We start from the raw sequence: 17,597 nt of genomic DNA on the forward strand, positions 1-17,597 counted from the left end.
TATTTAATTAAAAAGGCCATATGTTAAACTAAATGTCCCTACTCTGGGGCAAAGTCCACTTGCCCTACCCTGATAATGGTTCTGCTCATCAGAAAGCCAACTTTCAGCAAAGAACCCAAAGAGTATAACAGAGGTCCCAAAAGGAAAACAAGATGGAATTTTTTTTTGGATTTTTTTTCCTACACAACCTCAAAGAGTTTTCATTCTGTTTGTCATTCATTTAGCTAATACAGTGTTAAAACTAGAGCAGAGATCTTAATGACAGTTCAGTGTGCTTTCCCTTTGACCAGGTTGCCTCCATTCTACAGTGAGTATCATCACTATCAAAAATGGTGAGCCATAGGAAGAAATCAGCTGGGAGCAGTGAACCTACAGCATTCTGGCTACATTGTCTAAGTTCCATACATCAGAACTATCAGGATCATCATTCAGTCATGCCAAAATACAAAATAATTCTTGCCTACATTATCTTTCTTTTTATTTAATTTTTTAAATTTTAAACTATTTACCCAAATTATTTCCTCAAGATACTATTGGAGAAGTAGGTGGACTGGAAAGACAACTAGATTTGGAGTTGGACCAGCATTCAAATCTCATCTATGCTAATACATTAACCTTACCTGGATTATCTCATGCAAGACAGGATAACCCAATAATCCCAGCCCACCATGAGAAAAGGTAACAGTATGGTATGAAGGAGGGAGATTGGAGAGGAGCACAGGACAGAGAGTCAGGAGGCCTGGCTTCTAACCACAGCCGTGCCACTAATTTGTTGGGTGGTTTGGGACAAGTAAAACAATCTCTTAAAGTTTCTTCTGGTTCTAAAATGACTATGATCAATTGAGATAATATATATGAAGAGTTTTGTGGACTTTAAAGCATTTTATAAACACATAAGTTATTGTTATTATTTTTTATGATATAGGACAGACCTGTTAAAGAGAAGATACATATTATATCATCAAATGAAATTAAAAACTTTTGAGGCAAAGTCTCAAACCAATCTATCTACAAGAAACACTGAGAAAGAGAACCAGCCTTGGCTTACAGTAGCCCCTTTGGGGGCTTTTTCAGAGTCTGGATTCTGGTGAATTAGAAAAGTATAAAGTCTAGTTAAAAAAAGTGAAAAACAAGAGAATGCCAAGTGCATTCTGAAATGGATGTTTAATAACCTGGCCCTGCAGTGTGAACAAAGTCTATTTAGAAATAGTTCAGAACACCCATTAGGATGATTCAGGAGAGGAAAAGCAGATAGATGGGAGAAAGAAAAACAAAAACTGGGGGGAAAAAAACTCACTGGACTCATACTCTTAACTTGTACCCCACACCAAATTAAACCTTGAAACTGCTCTCCTCCCCACATGCCACCTGCCCTTTCAAATACATGAATACATATTGCTTCCGTAGGTTTCTTTTTTCCTTCAAGACTTCCCTTGGTGTTTATTTGATCCTGATTTTTCTCTCCTAACCTGGATCAACCTGAAATTAGTTATCTACATGTGACTAATTTTACATCACCTCGGACCCCGTGTTCCATTTTCTCATATATCTTGCGTGCAAATAAACAGGTTTAAAAAAATTCATATGCCTATCCTGCTAAATTAAGTGTGTTTGATGGGAACCAGGCATGGCTGTCGCTATTTATAGCTTCTTTAGAGTCTCTTTCCCCTGGGACAACAAACTCGAGCGAGGCTTACAGAGGAGCGTTTCCCCTTGGCATTCACCGGGTGGCGCAACTCCTCAACCAGAGTAAAAGCGTCGGTGACCGATTAGGCTTTTATGGGCTGGTTTGGCGAGGTTAAATGGGGACTTGACTACTGCAAACTCTCCTGGACCAACACTCCCACCTTTGGCCTTCAGAGGATGTGAGCGCGTCCCTAGGTTACTTGATGAGGGTGGGGCAGCTGCTTTACTGCCCTTGCGGCAGGCCACCCCCTCCTCCCTGACCCCATGCGCTTTCCCCGCTGGGGGTGTCTTTCTCTCGCTCTCCCAAAAGTTTGGAAAGAGCCACTTATGAGTGCAGGGGGCTGTGTCCCCTCAAGCCCCTCGGGCTCTGCTCTCGGGACAGGTGACCAAGGAAGCTTGGATTTGTGCTGACCACACAAGAAAAAAGAAAGGGAGATTAAGCAAACGGAGGGATAGTGCGGAATTTTCACCGGGCAGCCCGCGGCCACATTGGGGCAGCTAAGCTGGGCACCGAGCCCTGTGCGCACGTGTGAAAGGGGCCGAAAGAGACCCCACAAGGGAAATGGACGCCGAGTGCAGTTATAAATACATGTGGGGACACATGGATATGGAGAGGGCTAGGGCGGGGGCGGCGGCCAGGGGGATGAGGCTCTGGCAAGAATGCACGGTGGAAGCCAGGCGCCAGCCGGGGCTAAGTGTGGGTGTATTACGAGGCTACAGCTAGTGTTCCACTCACACACTCACCTCTGGCCCCGGTGGGACACACTCTAGAGAAGCTGAGCTGAGAGACAGAAGTTTGCCCATAGTCCCGCGTCAACTGTGGGCACTGTGGGGTCGCTTCCTGGGCTGGGGGTAGGGAACAGCCCCCCGCTTTTCCCGAGAAAGCTGCATTGGCCAAAGGGTAGGGAGAGAGGTGTCCCTGCTGAGGCGCAGAACGCACAAAGAAGCGAAGCAGGCCGTGCGCCCCTCTGACCTCCCCCCCACCCGGGCCGCCTCCACCAAAGTGATGAGTTTTGGAAGTGGCAGGGGCGTGGCATTGGCCGGCCAGGGCTACCCGCTTGGTGGGGGCAGCCATGCCCGGTCACACATTAGGATAGCAGAGATGGCCGAGGAGGAGGAGAAGCCGGCTTCTCCTGGCTTGAGGCTTGAACGTTAAGTTTGCATTAAAGAAAAGAAAAGAAAAGAAAAAGAAATATTAAAAGAAAAAAAAATAACAAACATTCCAGCCTCGCCTTAGCCTGGCTTCTTGTCCAAGTGGCCTTAGCCCCCCCTGGGCTGAGGAGAGGGGGCAGCGCGCTTCAGGTTGGCCAGCCGCGGTCCGAGCTGTTGGGTAAGCGCAGGCAGAGTGGAGGGGGGGGCGGACCGGGTTGAGCTGGGGGGTCGAGGTGGGGGAGCAGCTCAGGAGGGGCAGGGCCGACCTAGGCCCTCTCCGAGGCCACAGTGTGGGGCGGAAAGTCTGGCTCGCCAGCTATCTAGAGGGGAGTGCTATGGGCCTCTCGGGCAAAAGGTACGCTTTGATATGCCAAGCGCTTTCGCTCCGCAATCGGAACAGGCTCCAGCTGGCTGGGGTAAAAACCCTTGGGGATAACTGAGACTCACTTGTAAGATGTTTCCAGTTTAGTTCCTGGGGCCTCCAACTGCCTTGGCGAAATCTTTGGGAAGAGTTGGGTTCTTGAGGAACTTTCTGGGGACTGGAATTGGAATTGACCTTCTGCAACTTGAGTGTAGAATTTTCTTCCCAACTGAATAATTGTTTTACAGAATAGTTTGACTGAAAGTTGTGCTTTAAGTGGTTTTTTTTAAGTGAGCACTAGAAATTAAATAGGATCCCAAGGAATATTTAAATAGTTTGATGAAAAGCAGTTTTCTTCCAGCAACAGGTGATGGAGTACAACTTTTTGCAAGTAGCTAGGTTTGCATTGCTCAGTGACAGATTGTACTAGGGCATTTAGAAATTATTCTGGGTATGGGGGGGTGACAAAGGGAGGAGGAGAGGAAGGAAAGAAGACAGGAAGGAAAACATAAGCTGTAGTTTTAGTTAAAATGATACGGCTAAAGGTCTAGTAGTCCTTATGATGTTTAGGTGCCTGTAGCTTATCAAAAAAATAGCAATACTTTTAATATATTTATATTCCAGAGAAATCTTTTTCATTTTTAGAAAGCATCTGGGCATGAAATTGTTGTAAATACAGTTTTGTTTTCCTATTCCTTTGTACTCTAGTGGTCATAACTTAACCCTAAAACGCCATGACTAAGCTTGTGAACATTTATAATAATAGGTAATATTTACAAAGCACTTTAAAGTTTGCAGTGCACTTTACAAATATTATTTCATCCTCACAACAACCTCGAGAGGTAAGTGTTATTATTACCCCCATTTTACAGAGGAAGAAACTAAGGCAGACAAAAGTTAAATGACTTTCCCAAGGTTACACGGCTAGAAAGTGTGTGAGGCCTTATTTGAACTGAGATCTTCCTTAACTACAGGTCCAATGCTATCTAATCTACCACTTAGCTGATCTTGAGCACAATTTTATAAAGACAGGTGAAGTTTCGACTTTATCACTCATAACCAAAGTGTGCAGTCTGTGATTTTTAACAAAAACAGCTAACAGGAGCTTATAACCCTGGAATTAAAATTCCCATCTAGCATATGAATTTAGTGTAGTGACAATATATCAATCACACCAGGAAAAGTATTTGCAGAACAAACATAGATTCCTGAACAGTATAAAAGAAAGTGATTTAGTTGTATTGTCAGTGTCTTTTAAGTAAACATCAGCTAATTTGTCACTTTTCCCACAGTCCAGCAGTTTGTTTCCCTATATAGGAAGGGTATATGATCTTGGAATGTAGAGTGATTGATAAAACCATTTTATTACTTCAGGAAATTAGTTTTTATGTTGAATAGTAGTACCTATTCATTTTCTTAAATAACTTCCACAATATATTTGAAATTCATATAACAGTTTGTACAGTGTCTTCCATGTAAGAGGGGTTCCATAAAAGTTTGTTTGTATTGAGTTGTAATGATGAATTGAATTGAATGTGTAGTACACACAGTCTTTCTATGTAGCTTCATAGCTGTTGCATGTTGAAAATTTAAATTATATTTCTTAGATATGCCCATTATTTGAACTCAAAGAACAAATTTAATATTTACTGCTTGTAAATGCTTTTCATAAAGTGTCCTCACAAATAGGCATAAGCGTTAATAACCAGTTACTGTTACACAATCTCCTAAAAGTTCCCAAATCTGTGTTTCATGGATCCAAACAAAGCAGGGATACAAAATTTTTGTGGCAACTTCTATCTCTCCCAAGATGTTAAAGACATGGAGCTGAATTCAACTTGCTTTAAAACTGCCATCTTTTTTGAATATAAATCAGTATACGTGGACATAGAGTGTGTATTTTTAGGATTTTGGCTTGCTTTCATCACTTTAGTACTCTGTGTGTGTGTTTAGATAGAAAAAGGACCCATTATGAAAATGCAGTTTTAGACTTATTCTTGAAGTTGTGAAAAAAAAATCTTCATTACATAGATTAGAACTACAGTTAGGTTCCCATCAGGGTGGATGATGAATCGCTCTGAAATGATCACATTATTTGAACTCACACTGCATATTTCCATTGGGCTGGAACCAGTTACCACATTTTATATAATTATAACTTCAAATAATGTGAATTCAAATATGTGCAACTACTTCAGGAGGTTCCTTATTCATACTAATTGAGGACCTAGTTGTATGTTACTTTTTCTTCATCTTCAAAAGCATAATATGAGAAGAAATGGCAACAATTTATATAGTTTTTCACCTACCATTTTCTTAATCATAATCCAAAGAAATAGAGAAAATCACCATACTTTAATATGTTGCTAAATATCCTGATTCTGATTACCTACAACTTTTTCATCTGTTTACAAAGTTCCAAATCACATTTTTAAGTGCTAAATTCTATTATGCTGTGAGAGATTACATAGATCATTACATTAGATCAAGGGTAGATTTCAGAAGGTCTGTGAATTTGGAAGAGAAAAATACTACCTCTTTATTTCAATATAATAGGTTCCTTTTTTAATCCTATTTATTTTAATAATAATAGCTAAAACTTACATTGCACATTAAAGCTTGCACATTAAAGCTGGCAAAGTACTTTACAAATATCTCATTTGATCTTCACAACCATGTGAGGTAAGATAATTATTATCCCCATCAGATGAGAAAACTGAGGCTGAGATCATTAAGTGACTTGCCCAAGGTCACCCAGCTAGGAAGTAGCTGAAGCCAGATTTGAATTTAGGTCTTCTGTCTCCTAGTCTAGAATTCTCTCTACTGTGCACCTATTTTATACGTTTAAAAATACTGTTTTGAGAAAGGATCTGTAGGCGTCATCAGACTGCCAAAGGGGTCCATCACACACACACACACACACACACACACACACACACACACACACACACATCAAGAACCACTGTTTTGGATTATTATGAGAGAAATATTAATTTTTTGGTTGACACTTTTTTTAGTAATATTTGGGTTGTAAAAGTTTCAGAGATTTTGTGTGTGTGAGAGTGTGTGTGTGTGTGTGTGTGTGTGTGTGCGCATGCGTGAGATTGCTATCCCAAGACCTAAAGAGCATAAATCTGAACCTAGGAATCTTCCAAAGGAAATCTTCTTTGTATATAATTTATATTATGTGCAATCGGAATTTTCTTCTCAGATGCACTGGTGCTGACCATTTACTGAAGCTTAACATTTTCTCTCTTGGCACATACTGATCTGAAGCAACAATTAACAGAAATTGTACTTAAAATGTTCTGTATCTACACCTCTGAAGTGCTTAGTATAAACCTCTGTGTTTCTGATCATCTGTTTTCGAACAATGAAAATATTTCCTATGCAAGGCAGCAATTTTCACTTTCTCAAATTGACATAGCCTGAATAATGTACTTCAGCTGCAGCTTTCCCACTAATCCATGTCACCTTTTTTTCCTAGTGGACACTGAATGAAATTCCTTGAAAATATTTGATGTAGCTTCTGAATTAAAAGGCAAGTGTGCCTTTTATTTGGCCAAGACATTTTATAAGAAATATATTTCAGTCATATTTTCAGACCATATGATTTGTTCCCTGACTATTCAGAGAATAAATCTCATTCCTGTTTCAGCTTCTATGGAAGTCTACTTAGTTTATTATTTGCTGGGTGGCATTTTTATAGTTCTCTAATTCATTCATCATTGTTTCATCCCTTCACAAAATAAAGCAATGCTAGGCTCTATTTTTGGAGGCAGCTAGGTGGTGCAGTGGAGGGGCACTGGGCTCAGAATCAGACTCATCTTCATGAGTTCAAATTCAACCTCGGATAATTACTTAGCTTTGTGACCCTGGGCAAATCACTTAACCCTGTTGGCCTCAGTTTCCTCATCTATAAAATGAACTGGAAAAGAAAATAGCAAACACTCCAGTATCTCTGCCAAGAAAACCCCAAATGGGGTCACAAAGAGTCAGACACAACTCAACAACAGGCTCTATTTTAAATTAAGGTCGATAACAAAACTCTCTTCTGTTTGATTATTAAAAATTTGAACATTTGTTTTGAAATTAAGCTGGGGGAATATGGCACTTTTTTATATCTAAAAGGAAGTATTTAGATAAGCAAAAAATTCTAATGGCCCCCTTGGAGCTTTTAATGTAGTCCCACTAGCTGTAGTTCTAGAAAGTTTTAGCTTTATGTAATCATTTGCAGAACTGCTAGGAAGAATTATTTCATTGATGAGGATGTTAATATTTTTATGTTCATAGTAGAAGGAGCTTTTGGAATAAGGTTAAATTGATGAAGCCAGAGAAAGGAGCACTGGCTTTTGAATCAGAGAATCTGGTTTCAAATATCACATAATCAGGTGATTTGAGGCAAGTCCTTTGATGTCAGTTTTCTCATTTGTAAGATGGGGGAGTTGAGCTAGATGGACTTGGAGGTATCTTCCACTTCTAGATCTATGATTCTAGCAATATTTCTAATTCCTATCAAGACTATTTTCTTGTCAGCTGAATGCAAATTAGAACATGTATTAATTTTAAAATTTAACTTTAATATTCTAATTATAGATATGATTTAATGCCAATTTTGGAAGGAAATTCCTAATCTGTAGTAGCACTTTTAAGAGATGATATGAGTAGGACAAAGTTCTGACACTGAATAAAAATATGCCTAGAAATACATTGACCGGATTTGGTTCCTTCTCTTGTCACAGTCTCAAGTGCCACTCTTAAAAGCTGTTATTTATAAACTAATGCAACATTAATTTATTTTGCTTGACAAAATATAATTACCCTATTCAAGAATTTAAATTTCAACAAAACTAAAGAAAAAGAAAAATGTGAAAATGATTGTTACATCTAATTGGAATACTAGAAATCAGTATTTTTTAATTGACAAGATAAAAAGTCTCAAATATATTTAGCTTGGCCAAATGAAGACTTAGGGGATATACTAACCATCTATAAATATGTGAAAGGTCAAACTGCCAAAGTGGGAAAGGAATTACTTAGGGTGTAAACTAGAAGTTATGGAAGTAATGGGATATTTTTCCAAGGAAAAAGTCTTAGTGTTTTTCAAGGATTTTTTTTTCCTGGCAGAGACCTTAGCAAATCTTGACATCCATTAATAGAGAATAATTAAAGTATGGAAAAGAGAAAGAAATACATTTACAATTCTATTAAGTGTATGGAGTGTGAGAGAGAAAATAAGACAAGTATGCTGTGTCTCCTTGCTGCAATATTAGCTTACTGAATCATCTTCCCAAGGGAAGTGGTGCAAACCCATCGTTTGAGTAATTTAAAACTAGCATCAGGAAAACACTGATAATATGCCATTTGAGTTAATTGTGCACTGGGAAAGAAGATAACCTGTTTTGTAATTTGTGTTTGTTTCTTAAAATAGTTGTAGCAGTATATTAGAAAACCTGCATTATTTTAAACACTCCCAGGGAGTTTTTTTTAATGCAGTAATAATTGAAGCTAAGCATAATATTATTGGATGAGGCACAGACTGCTACAATACTAGAAAACACCTTCATCATAAAGTTCCTCTTGTTTCCCAAGCATACCTAAAACTGATTGTGCTTGGTGGCTTACTACTCTTCATCCCAGAGACATCATAAATTGCCTCTTCCTCCATGAAGCTTCCCCTGATGTCTCTCAGCTAAAAGTTTGCTGGACCTCCTCAAATATTCTTTTGTCTTTTTTTCCTTTTTTCTCCACTGCTCAAAATCCCTCTATATTATCCCCTGTTCTCTTCTCCTTGTTACAATTTCTGAGAATAAGGTGGTCCTTCCCCTGCCAACACCAATCACACTACTTTGTCTTATCCCTTGCCATCTTTTCTGGCATTTTGTGCCTCCAGTAATCTCCTTTATCTCTTTCGTCTTCAGTTTCCCCTTATTTACCAGCTCTTTCTGTGCTGTCTATAAACAAACCTGGCCCCATACTTAAAAAAAAAAATCTCTCTTCCTCTGATCCTACCATCCCTGAAATTAAGAAGACCTACATTCAAACCTCACCCCTGACACTTTGTAGCTCTGTAACCATGGGAAAGTTACATAAATTTTCCAAGCCTCAGTTTCCTCATCTGTGAAATAGGGTTAGTGATAGCTATACTGTATATCTTACAGAGTTGTTGGGAGGCATAAATAAAATAATGTAAAGCACTTTGTAACTTTCGAAGCACTATATAGATTTCATTATTATCCTAAATGTTATTTATTAATATTGTTAATTTTAATGTTATCCTATTAATATTATTATCCTATATTCTTTTCACCTAGACTCATTGCCTCCCACTTACTTGCCCTTGCTGATGGCCTTTGCAATTTGACTTTGCACTCTACAACTCAACTGGAATTGCTTTGTCCAAAGTTACAAGCCATCTCTTAACTGCTAAACCCAGTGGTATTTTCTCAGTTCTTATCATCCTTGACCTCTTGACAACTTTTGACACTGTTAGCCACCCTCTCCTCTGGATACTCTCTCTACCCTTGGCGTGTGTGACGCTGCTGTGTCCTAGTGTTCCAGCCACCTGTCTCACTGCTCCTTCTCAAGTCTTCTTTACTGGATTATCATCTATCTCCAGCCTCCTAAGTATGGACGGCCCCTACAATTGTCCAGAGGCATCTTCTCTTTCTTGCTATTGCTCTCTTGGTGATCTCATCTGCTTCCATGTGTTCAACTACCATCTCTTTGTAAGTGATTCCTAAGCCTAGCTCGTGAATCTCCATAATGAACTGCAGCCCCACATCATCAACTGTCTTCTGGATATTTCTGTATGCCTGTCCTTTTACCACCTCAAATGCAACAGGTCAAAAATGGATCTCATTTTCCACCTCCCCTTCCCAAATTATCTCTCTCCAAACCTCCCTATTTCTGATGAGGCCACCACTATACTTTCAGTAACTTAGGTTAGTAGCCTCAGAGTTGTACATGCCTCTCTTATTCCTTATCCCCCCTATCCAATCAGTTGCAAAGTCTTAATGATTCTACTTCTACAACATACTTCTTATTTACATCCTCTTCTCTCTATTCACTGGTTTGCATTTTCATCATCTTTACTAATGAAATCCCCTCTTATAACTGATCTCCCTGCCTCTGTCTCTCCTCTTTCTTCTTTCCAAACCATCCTCCACACAACTGTTAAAATAATATTCCTAAGGCACAGGCCTGACCATGACACTGTCCTACTCAGAAACTTTTGTGGATCTCTGTTGCCTCTTGAATAAAGTATAAACTCCTCATTTTAGCATTTAAATCTCCCCTTCTCTCCCCCTCCCTTAGTCTGGTTCTAGCCTGACTTTCCACACTTATTTCTTCCCCTTCTTGCATTTTCTGTTCCAGCTTAACCACTCTGATTGCTATATGCTCAACTTGGCCATTTTAGTAGGAACTGCTGGCTTCAAGATTCTCAAGGACTGACAAATGAAGCATACTCAAGGTTGGTTTGTTTGCTTAGGCTTTATGAAAATATACACAGAAATAGTTAAGTTAGTTAACAAACATTTACTAAGTACTTAACTCTGTGCCAGGCACTGTATATAAATATGAATATAAATACAATACAAATATAAATACAAGCAAAAAAGGAAGACAGTCCTTGCCCTCGAGGAACTTACATTCTAATGGGGAAGACAATCCAAAAAGGAAATTTAAGTGTGGAGATGGCAAGGGCGTGGGGTACCTGGAGGAAAGGAATGATGGAGAAATCCACAGGAGTGCAACTGAGTGGGAAATGAAGAGATGGCTGGTCTGGGTACCCTTCCTTCCTCCAGTTAGAGGGAGAGACCCCAGGGGCAGAGGGTACTGATGAGATGGTGCTGGAGTGATCTTCCAAGATGAAGAATTTTTCTGGGGCATAAGACATCTGGAGGAGTATGCCTGGTGAGATAGGAAGATAGAGAGGGGTGAGCTGTCTCAAGATGGCCATAAGCTGCCCCAGCTGCTCGGAATGGTTCCCTTGTTTCCAGGGTATCTACCAGTCCAATGCCTAGGATTTTGCTCCACACAGGTCTGCACTCCTATTAGAGATGAAAAACTCCATCCCTTTGGGGGCAAGGCTTTGTCACTTAAATAAGAATTTAACACTAAGGATCTCATGTGAAGGGAACTTGGTTAGAGGTCACTTTGGTCTAGATATGCTTATCCTCCACAGTGTTTTCTCCAGCTTGGATTCAGCAAGTCCTGGGAGGACATAACTCTCAGCCTGTATATATGCTTGTAATTTTAGCATCTCTCATCACTGTACCTTTGATAAGGCTGCTCCCATGACTGGAACGTACTCTCCCTTCACTCTCACCTCTTAGACTTAGAGCTGTCTATTAAGGCTCAGCTCAGGTGCCAGTTCCTAAGCAAATCCTTTCCTGGTCAGGGATTCTTTCTGATTTTTGTCTTTGTATCTGTAGTATCTAGCACAATGCCTTAACTTAATAAATATATTTGGACACTTAATAAATATATTTAATTTAATCATATTCTACTTTGTATAGTGTTTAGATGTGGTTGACATATATCTCCTATTAGAGGTTAGAGACTGTGTTAGTGTCTTTGTGTGTCTATTGGTACCAAGTAGAATATTTTTCACATAAATTTTGGATTTTTAGCATTTATGAAACAAATCTCTGGTGAGGAACATACTTTGCCAGTAAAGTTGTATTCCCTTCTCCTTCTCCTCCTTCCGGAGTCTCTTATAAGAGCAAGGTAATGGTTTTGCTCCCCAGTCTGAACTGTATTTAATTTCCAAATGTGAAAGAACTTGGATTTATTATCTGAGTATCTCCTTCAGTGCCGAGTACAGTATCCTTTAAATCAATTCTCTCTCCCTGGAATTGGGACCTAACATGTTCATTGAATTAAATTGAATATGTCCTCCTTGTCAGTATGGCTGTATATATAAATAATATCTAGTAAATTATATATTCTGTCTTCAAAGGACAGAAAGTAAGTTTTAGAAGACACTAAATCATCTCAAAGGTCAAAGGCACATTTTCACTTTCACATTGTTCTTTGGAATTTAAGCTTTTTTCCATTTCTACTGTACAACCTTGACTCATGAATGATCTTATATGAGTATTTAAAGCCTGTCTTTCATCTTACTTTTCAGTCTGTAGGGCTGATTCCAGGGTGGGCATCAGTAACTTCTTCTCTTCTTTCAATTCCCATCATGCTTCCCAACAAAAAGAAACTGAAAGGAGGGTGCTACTGACCTCTGCCCAGCATTTCTACCACCATAGGTACCTGTCCCTTTACATTTAAGTGGTGACTGTGAGTAGGCAGGCAAAGGGCATAGGGGCAAAATAATATTGTTTTGCCCTAATCTTGAGGATATTTGAATATAGCGTTTTTTTTTTCATTGATATCCTATTCCAAGTACATAGGAACATAAATTTGGAGCTTGGAAGGGACCTTAGAGGTCACTTAGTCCAACCCCCTCATTTTATAAATAAGGAAAAAACTGAGGCCCAGAGAAGTTAGTTGAGTTCCCCAAGAACACACAACCAGCAAATATGTAAGTTAAGATTTGAACCTGGCCCAAGTCCCAACACTCTGTCCACTCCTCATTGTTCTATAACACTCATGTCCCTTTAGAAATGCTCTTGATACACCCTCTCCAGTTTATATATGAAGACCTGAAATATACAAGGAGCTGATCTTTCCAAGATATTTCCATATAAGTGAAACAAAAGCAAATAGGAACTAAAAATTTTGAGTCTTGCTCCAGATTTGAGTTTACCAAATCTTACTTTTCTGTTGAGTAGGCAGAGCCAGTGAATGGTACAAAACAAATTTTTTCTCAAATGTGGCCTCAGACACTTACTTTGTAACTATGGACATGTCACTTAACCCTTGTCTGCCCCAGTTTCTTTGACTGTAAAAATAGGGATAATAATAGTGCCTACCTCCTGGGGTTGTTGTATCAAATGAGGTAATGTTTGTAAGGTATTTAGCTCAGTGCCTGGCACATAGTAGGTACTTAATAAATGCTTTTTTTCTCCTTCCTCCTTTTCCACTCTCAATCACAATCCCAGAATGACAGGAAGATCTACCACCTGCAAACATTTTAATTAATACAAGAGAATATCTGTTAACCAGGTTGTGTTAAAGTTAATACTGGCCAGAAAACAATGACCCGTGGAGGCACTGAATTTTTAATGACAGTATATTAGAAAAGAGGATGTAGTTAGTCAAGTTATGCTACAAATCCAGCCAATTCCCTCTTGTGTATCCAGTAAATGGAGCAGCATTGTTCCTCATTTTTCTGTCTCTCTGTATAACTCCAGGAGAAGAAGGTATATGGCCCAAGTTGTACTGAGGGATCTAGGTGACCCTTCTGAAGGTGGGCTTTCCAACTACCTCTGTCTCTACACTGGTTGCTTTTCTGTATACATGATATGACAGGGAAAGTGACCTTCATCTGCTTCATGTAACCAGAGCACAGTGCCTTTAGGACAGATCATTCATTCCTCCCTTCTTGTAGTCTGTGGAAGAAAGAGTTGGCTTCCTGTGGTTAAAATTTACAGTGAGACTGGTGCTTGTATTGGGACAAGCAGGACTCATCCTATTTAGGATGCTGTATACGCACTGATGTATCTCATAAGTAAAATGCCAGCCTATTTCTTTTCATATAGACCAGAAGCTCACCCACCATCTTTTAACCTGAAAAGACTATGCCTATTGATAACCATCCTGCTTTTTGTTGTCTCTCTAACTTCAATGACATAGCAATTATCTTGCTTCCTCAGCTTTCTTTCAGCATTGCCTAAAGCTCCAAAGTAAGTCATTATAAGCCTACAAAACATAAGAGTAAGACCAACCTGGCCAGAGCTGAAGGTGATAGAGATATTACAAAGGCACAAATCCACTGTAGGTTGCATGGATACTTACCTCAGTGGCCAACTGGAGTCCAAGGAGTGCTGAACCATAATAACAGATGATGAGACGAGGGAACAAGGAGTCTTTCTTCATCTTAGACCCAGAAAGTATACTCTAATGACCTAGCATTCTAGGGGTTTATTCTGCCTCTTTTGTGGAGGTAGAAAGGTTTAACTGCCAACCAACTAGGAGCTATAGTGTTTCACTCTGTAAAGGCTTCAGAAAGCAAAAGAGAGGGTTCTTTGCAAAATTGTGCTGTGAGTGGGAAGGGAAAGATTAAAACACATACTATAAGAGCAAATGGATGAAGCACAGAACAGGAAAGAGGAGGTAATAGTAGTGTGAGAATGATAAGGGAATGTTAAAAAAAAAAAGATAATTAGGATGGAGACTTGAGAAGATAGAAGGGAATGAATGAAAGCAGGAAGAAATGGGAAAGGAACAAACTGGGCAGGACCATTTTAGGAATAAAAAGAGATGATGAAACATCTCTCTCTAAAACCCACTGCTGTCTATCAATGGGAAATAATATAGTACATTGTGGAAAGAACATAGGAGCTATAATCAGTGGACCTGAATTTGAATCCTTGTTCTCACTTAATACCTGAATGACCTTGGGCAAATCACTTAACTTCCCCAGACTTCAGTTTCTTTATCTGTAAAATGAGGGGATCAGATTAGTTGCCTGCTAAGGTCTCTTATAGCTTTAAAATTAATGATTCTGTGCTCCTATATTACTGGGAAGAACTGCAAATTAGTTTGCCTTTTGTTACACATGAAATATTTTCTCTGAATCTCACATTTCATGCAACAAAGTAGGGCTTTTCTGTGCCCAGCACCTCTCTGGACTCCACCATGGGACCTAGAATTTCAAAGAATAAAGGACCTGATCTTTCTCAGAAAGGATGTTCAACCATGTTCATGCTTGCTGGGAGGTCTGAAGAAAATGAAACCCAGGCATGGAATAGGCTTGTTGTTCAGTCGTATCCAACTTTTCATGATCCCATTTGAGGTTGTCTTGGCAAAGATACTGCGGTGGTTTGCCATTTCCTTCTCCAGCTCATTTGACAGATGAGGAAACTGAGGCAGAGTTAAGTGACTTGCCCAGGGTCACACAACTAGTAAACGTTTGATTTGAACTCAGGTCTTCCTGACTTCATTCCTAGCACTCTATCCACTTCGCCACCTAGCAGCTTAATTATCTATTTATTAACTTCCACACAATGTTCTTTAGGATGTGTCTGAGATTCATAGATAGGACAATTTTTTCTTATACAAACTGAGATAGAAAGCATTTTTATCTTTTTTAAAACCTTGAGAAAAGTGATAGTTACAGCAATAAGTGAGTTTTGTTTCTTGTTAACATTTCTCTTTGAGAACTTATTCGTAAACTCTGGAAAGTTATGGCTACAATAATTTGCTATGAATGTTACCATTTGTAAAGCATTTGCTAAGATTTTGATTAAATGGAATGCCTGGAGGATGAGGTTTTCTCAAGAATATCATCAGAGTGACAGCTAGGTGGTGCAGTGGATAGAGCTCCAGCCTTGGAGTCAGGAGGACCTGTATTCAAATCCAAGCGCAGACACTTGAAGCTTACTAGCTGTGTGACCCAGGGCAAGTCACTTAACCCTGATTGCCTCACCAAAAAGCAAAAAAATATATATATATATGTGTGTGTGTGTGTGTGTGTGTGTATACACACACACACACACACACATATCTCATCAGAATGGTGTGTAGTAGGAAGATAGTGGGGAAAGGAGGCTTGTAAGAAGAGAGAAGGCTAGACAATGAGGGATGGACAACCATGTGCTCCTGTTGCAAGTATGTAGTATGAAGAAATCTAGGGGAAAGTCTCTGGATTACTGAGTGAATCCTCTATGGAAGGCTGACGGGAGGACATGAACCAAGAGTTTCGGGATGAGAAAGCATAGGTGTGGTTAAAGTGCTGGGCCTAGACCTGGAAGTCTTGAGTTCAACTGTGGCCTCAGATACTTACTAGTTGTATTACCATGGGCAAATAACTTAACCTTAGTTTCCTCTTCTGTAAAATTGGAGTTTAATAATAGCACCTTCATCCCAGGGTTGTTGTGAGGAGCAAATGAAATAATGATTGTAAAGTTCTTAGCATAGTAGCAGGCACATAGCAAGAGCTATATAAATATTATTATTATTATTATTATTATTATTATTATTATTATTATTATTATTATTGGAGGGAGTACCCATATTGATGAGAACACAAATCCATTAATAATATTAGAAAGAAATATTACAAAGCACAAAATCTTTTTATATTAGAAATATTCCTGGAATGTGTAAGTACATTTCTCTGTTTCAGTTACACACACATACACACACATTTTTTCCGTAATTCAGAATTTTTCTGAGTCTCAGGGTTATCACTTAGAAAATCAGCTTTAATTTTCAGTTTTGTGGGTGTAGACCTAAATGTCATTGGATTGTACTGAATATGCAGCTTAGTTTTTGTAGAAGTTTTTGCCTGCTACCACCTTGCTTTTTTTTGCAATTTGTCTCTTTTTCATAGAAGTAGAAAACAGGAAAAACAAAAACAAAAATTCAGCCATTTGTGAGTTGGAATTTTGGTTAATTGACAGTTTTACTATACATACGTTTCCTACTAAGTATTATTTTTTTTAATCCTTGCCACCAGAAGTTTTATTATCCTCATTTGAGAGATGAAAAAACTAAGGAAACTACCAAGAAAATATAAGAAGTTGAAGTAGGACTTATTTAAATAAGCATTTAGCAACTATATTCCATTTTTACGTAGTTGTTTTTAGTATTTGAGTGGTGTGTGGAAAAAATACATTTTAGCGTAGTTAATCTCTTTCATGTCTAAAGGTTCAGAGTGAGTATAGATATTCCATTGTTGGATTCTGTATTTTCTTCAAAGAAATAAATAAGTATTTAAGATTTTTTACATTTCATTGGCTTCGTTAAATGTTTCTTACTAGTTAGACACAGTATCTGTACTCTCCAAAATCTATATGTCTTGGCTGAATAAGAAACTGACCTCAAACTACTTTTTCCTTCATGTTCAGTAAATATCTCACTGTAAGACAAGCTGATTGGGTTGGGGGGGAAGGAAAATTTATTTAAATATTTGTGAAGGTAGTATAACAAGTAGTGACTGAAGTCTCCTTTCATGTTGGAGTTTTTGTATGTCAACAATAAGGTTGAATATATGCTAACTCTAATTCAGGTCCATTCCCTGGGGTTACTAAGATTATTTAGTACTTGAAGTGACTAAATTCCCTTGAAATGTGTCCAAGAAAGACTTGAAATCCACTTTTTTTTTACAAGTGGTAATAGTATAGGGAAGTAGTACTAGTAGACGCAAATAGAAGTTTAGGGAAATTTCCATTTTTAATCATTCATTTTAATAAGTTATTAAATGCAAGCTCTTCCCCATTTTGAAGAAAGCTGAAAAAATTAAAAATAATCTAGATTAGAGAGCAGATGCTAG

General features: G+C 38.7%; 1 protein-coding gene across 2 annotated transcripts in view; it reads left to right on the forward strand.

The window, feature by feature from the left end:
• Positions 1–2,774: 2,774 nt before the first annotated feature.
• The window catches only part of GJA3 (gap junction protein alpha 3), a 40,946-nt gene continuing 26,123 nt past the window's right edge, over positions 2,775–17,597 (forward strand). Inside the window, exons 1-2 of one of the 2 annotated variants that reach the window (XM_020968803.2) lie at positions 2,775–3,016; positions 10,577–10,673. The gene's annotated coding sequence lies outside the window, so the exon portion shown is untranslated. The remainder of the gene's footprint in view (positions 3,017–10,576; positions 10,674–17,597) is intronic. The other variant, XM_020968804.2, reaches the window with a different exon arrangement.

The sequence above is a fragment of the Phascolarctos cinereus genome, unplaced genomic scaffold (assembly GCF_003287225.1).
Source record: "Phascolarctos cinereus isolate Bilbo 61053 unplaced genomic scaffold, phaCin_HiC Scaffold_726;HRSCAF=1367, whole genome shotgun sequence".
NCBI classification, from domain to species: Eukaryota; Metazoa; Chordata; class Mammalia; order Diprotodontia; family Phascolarctidae; genus Phascolarctos; species Phascolarctos cinereus.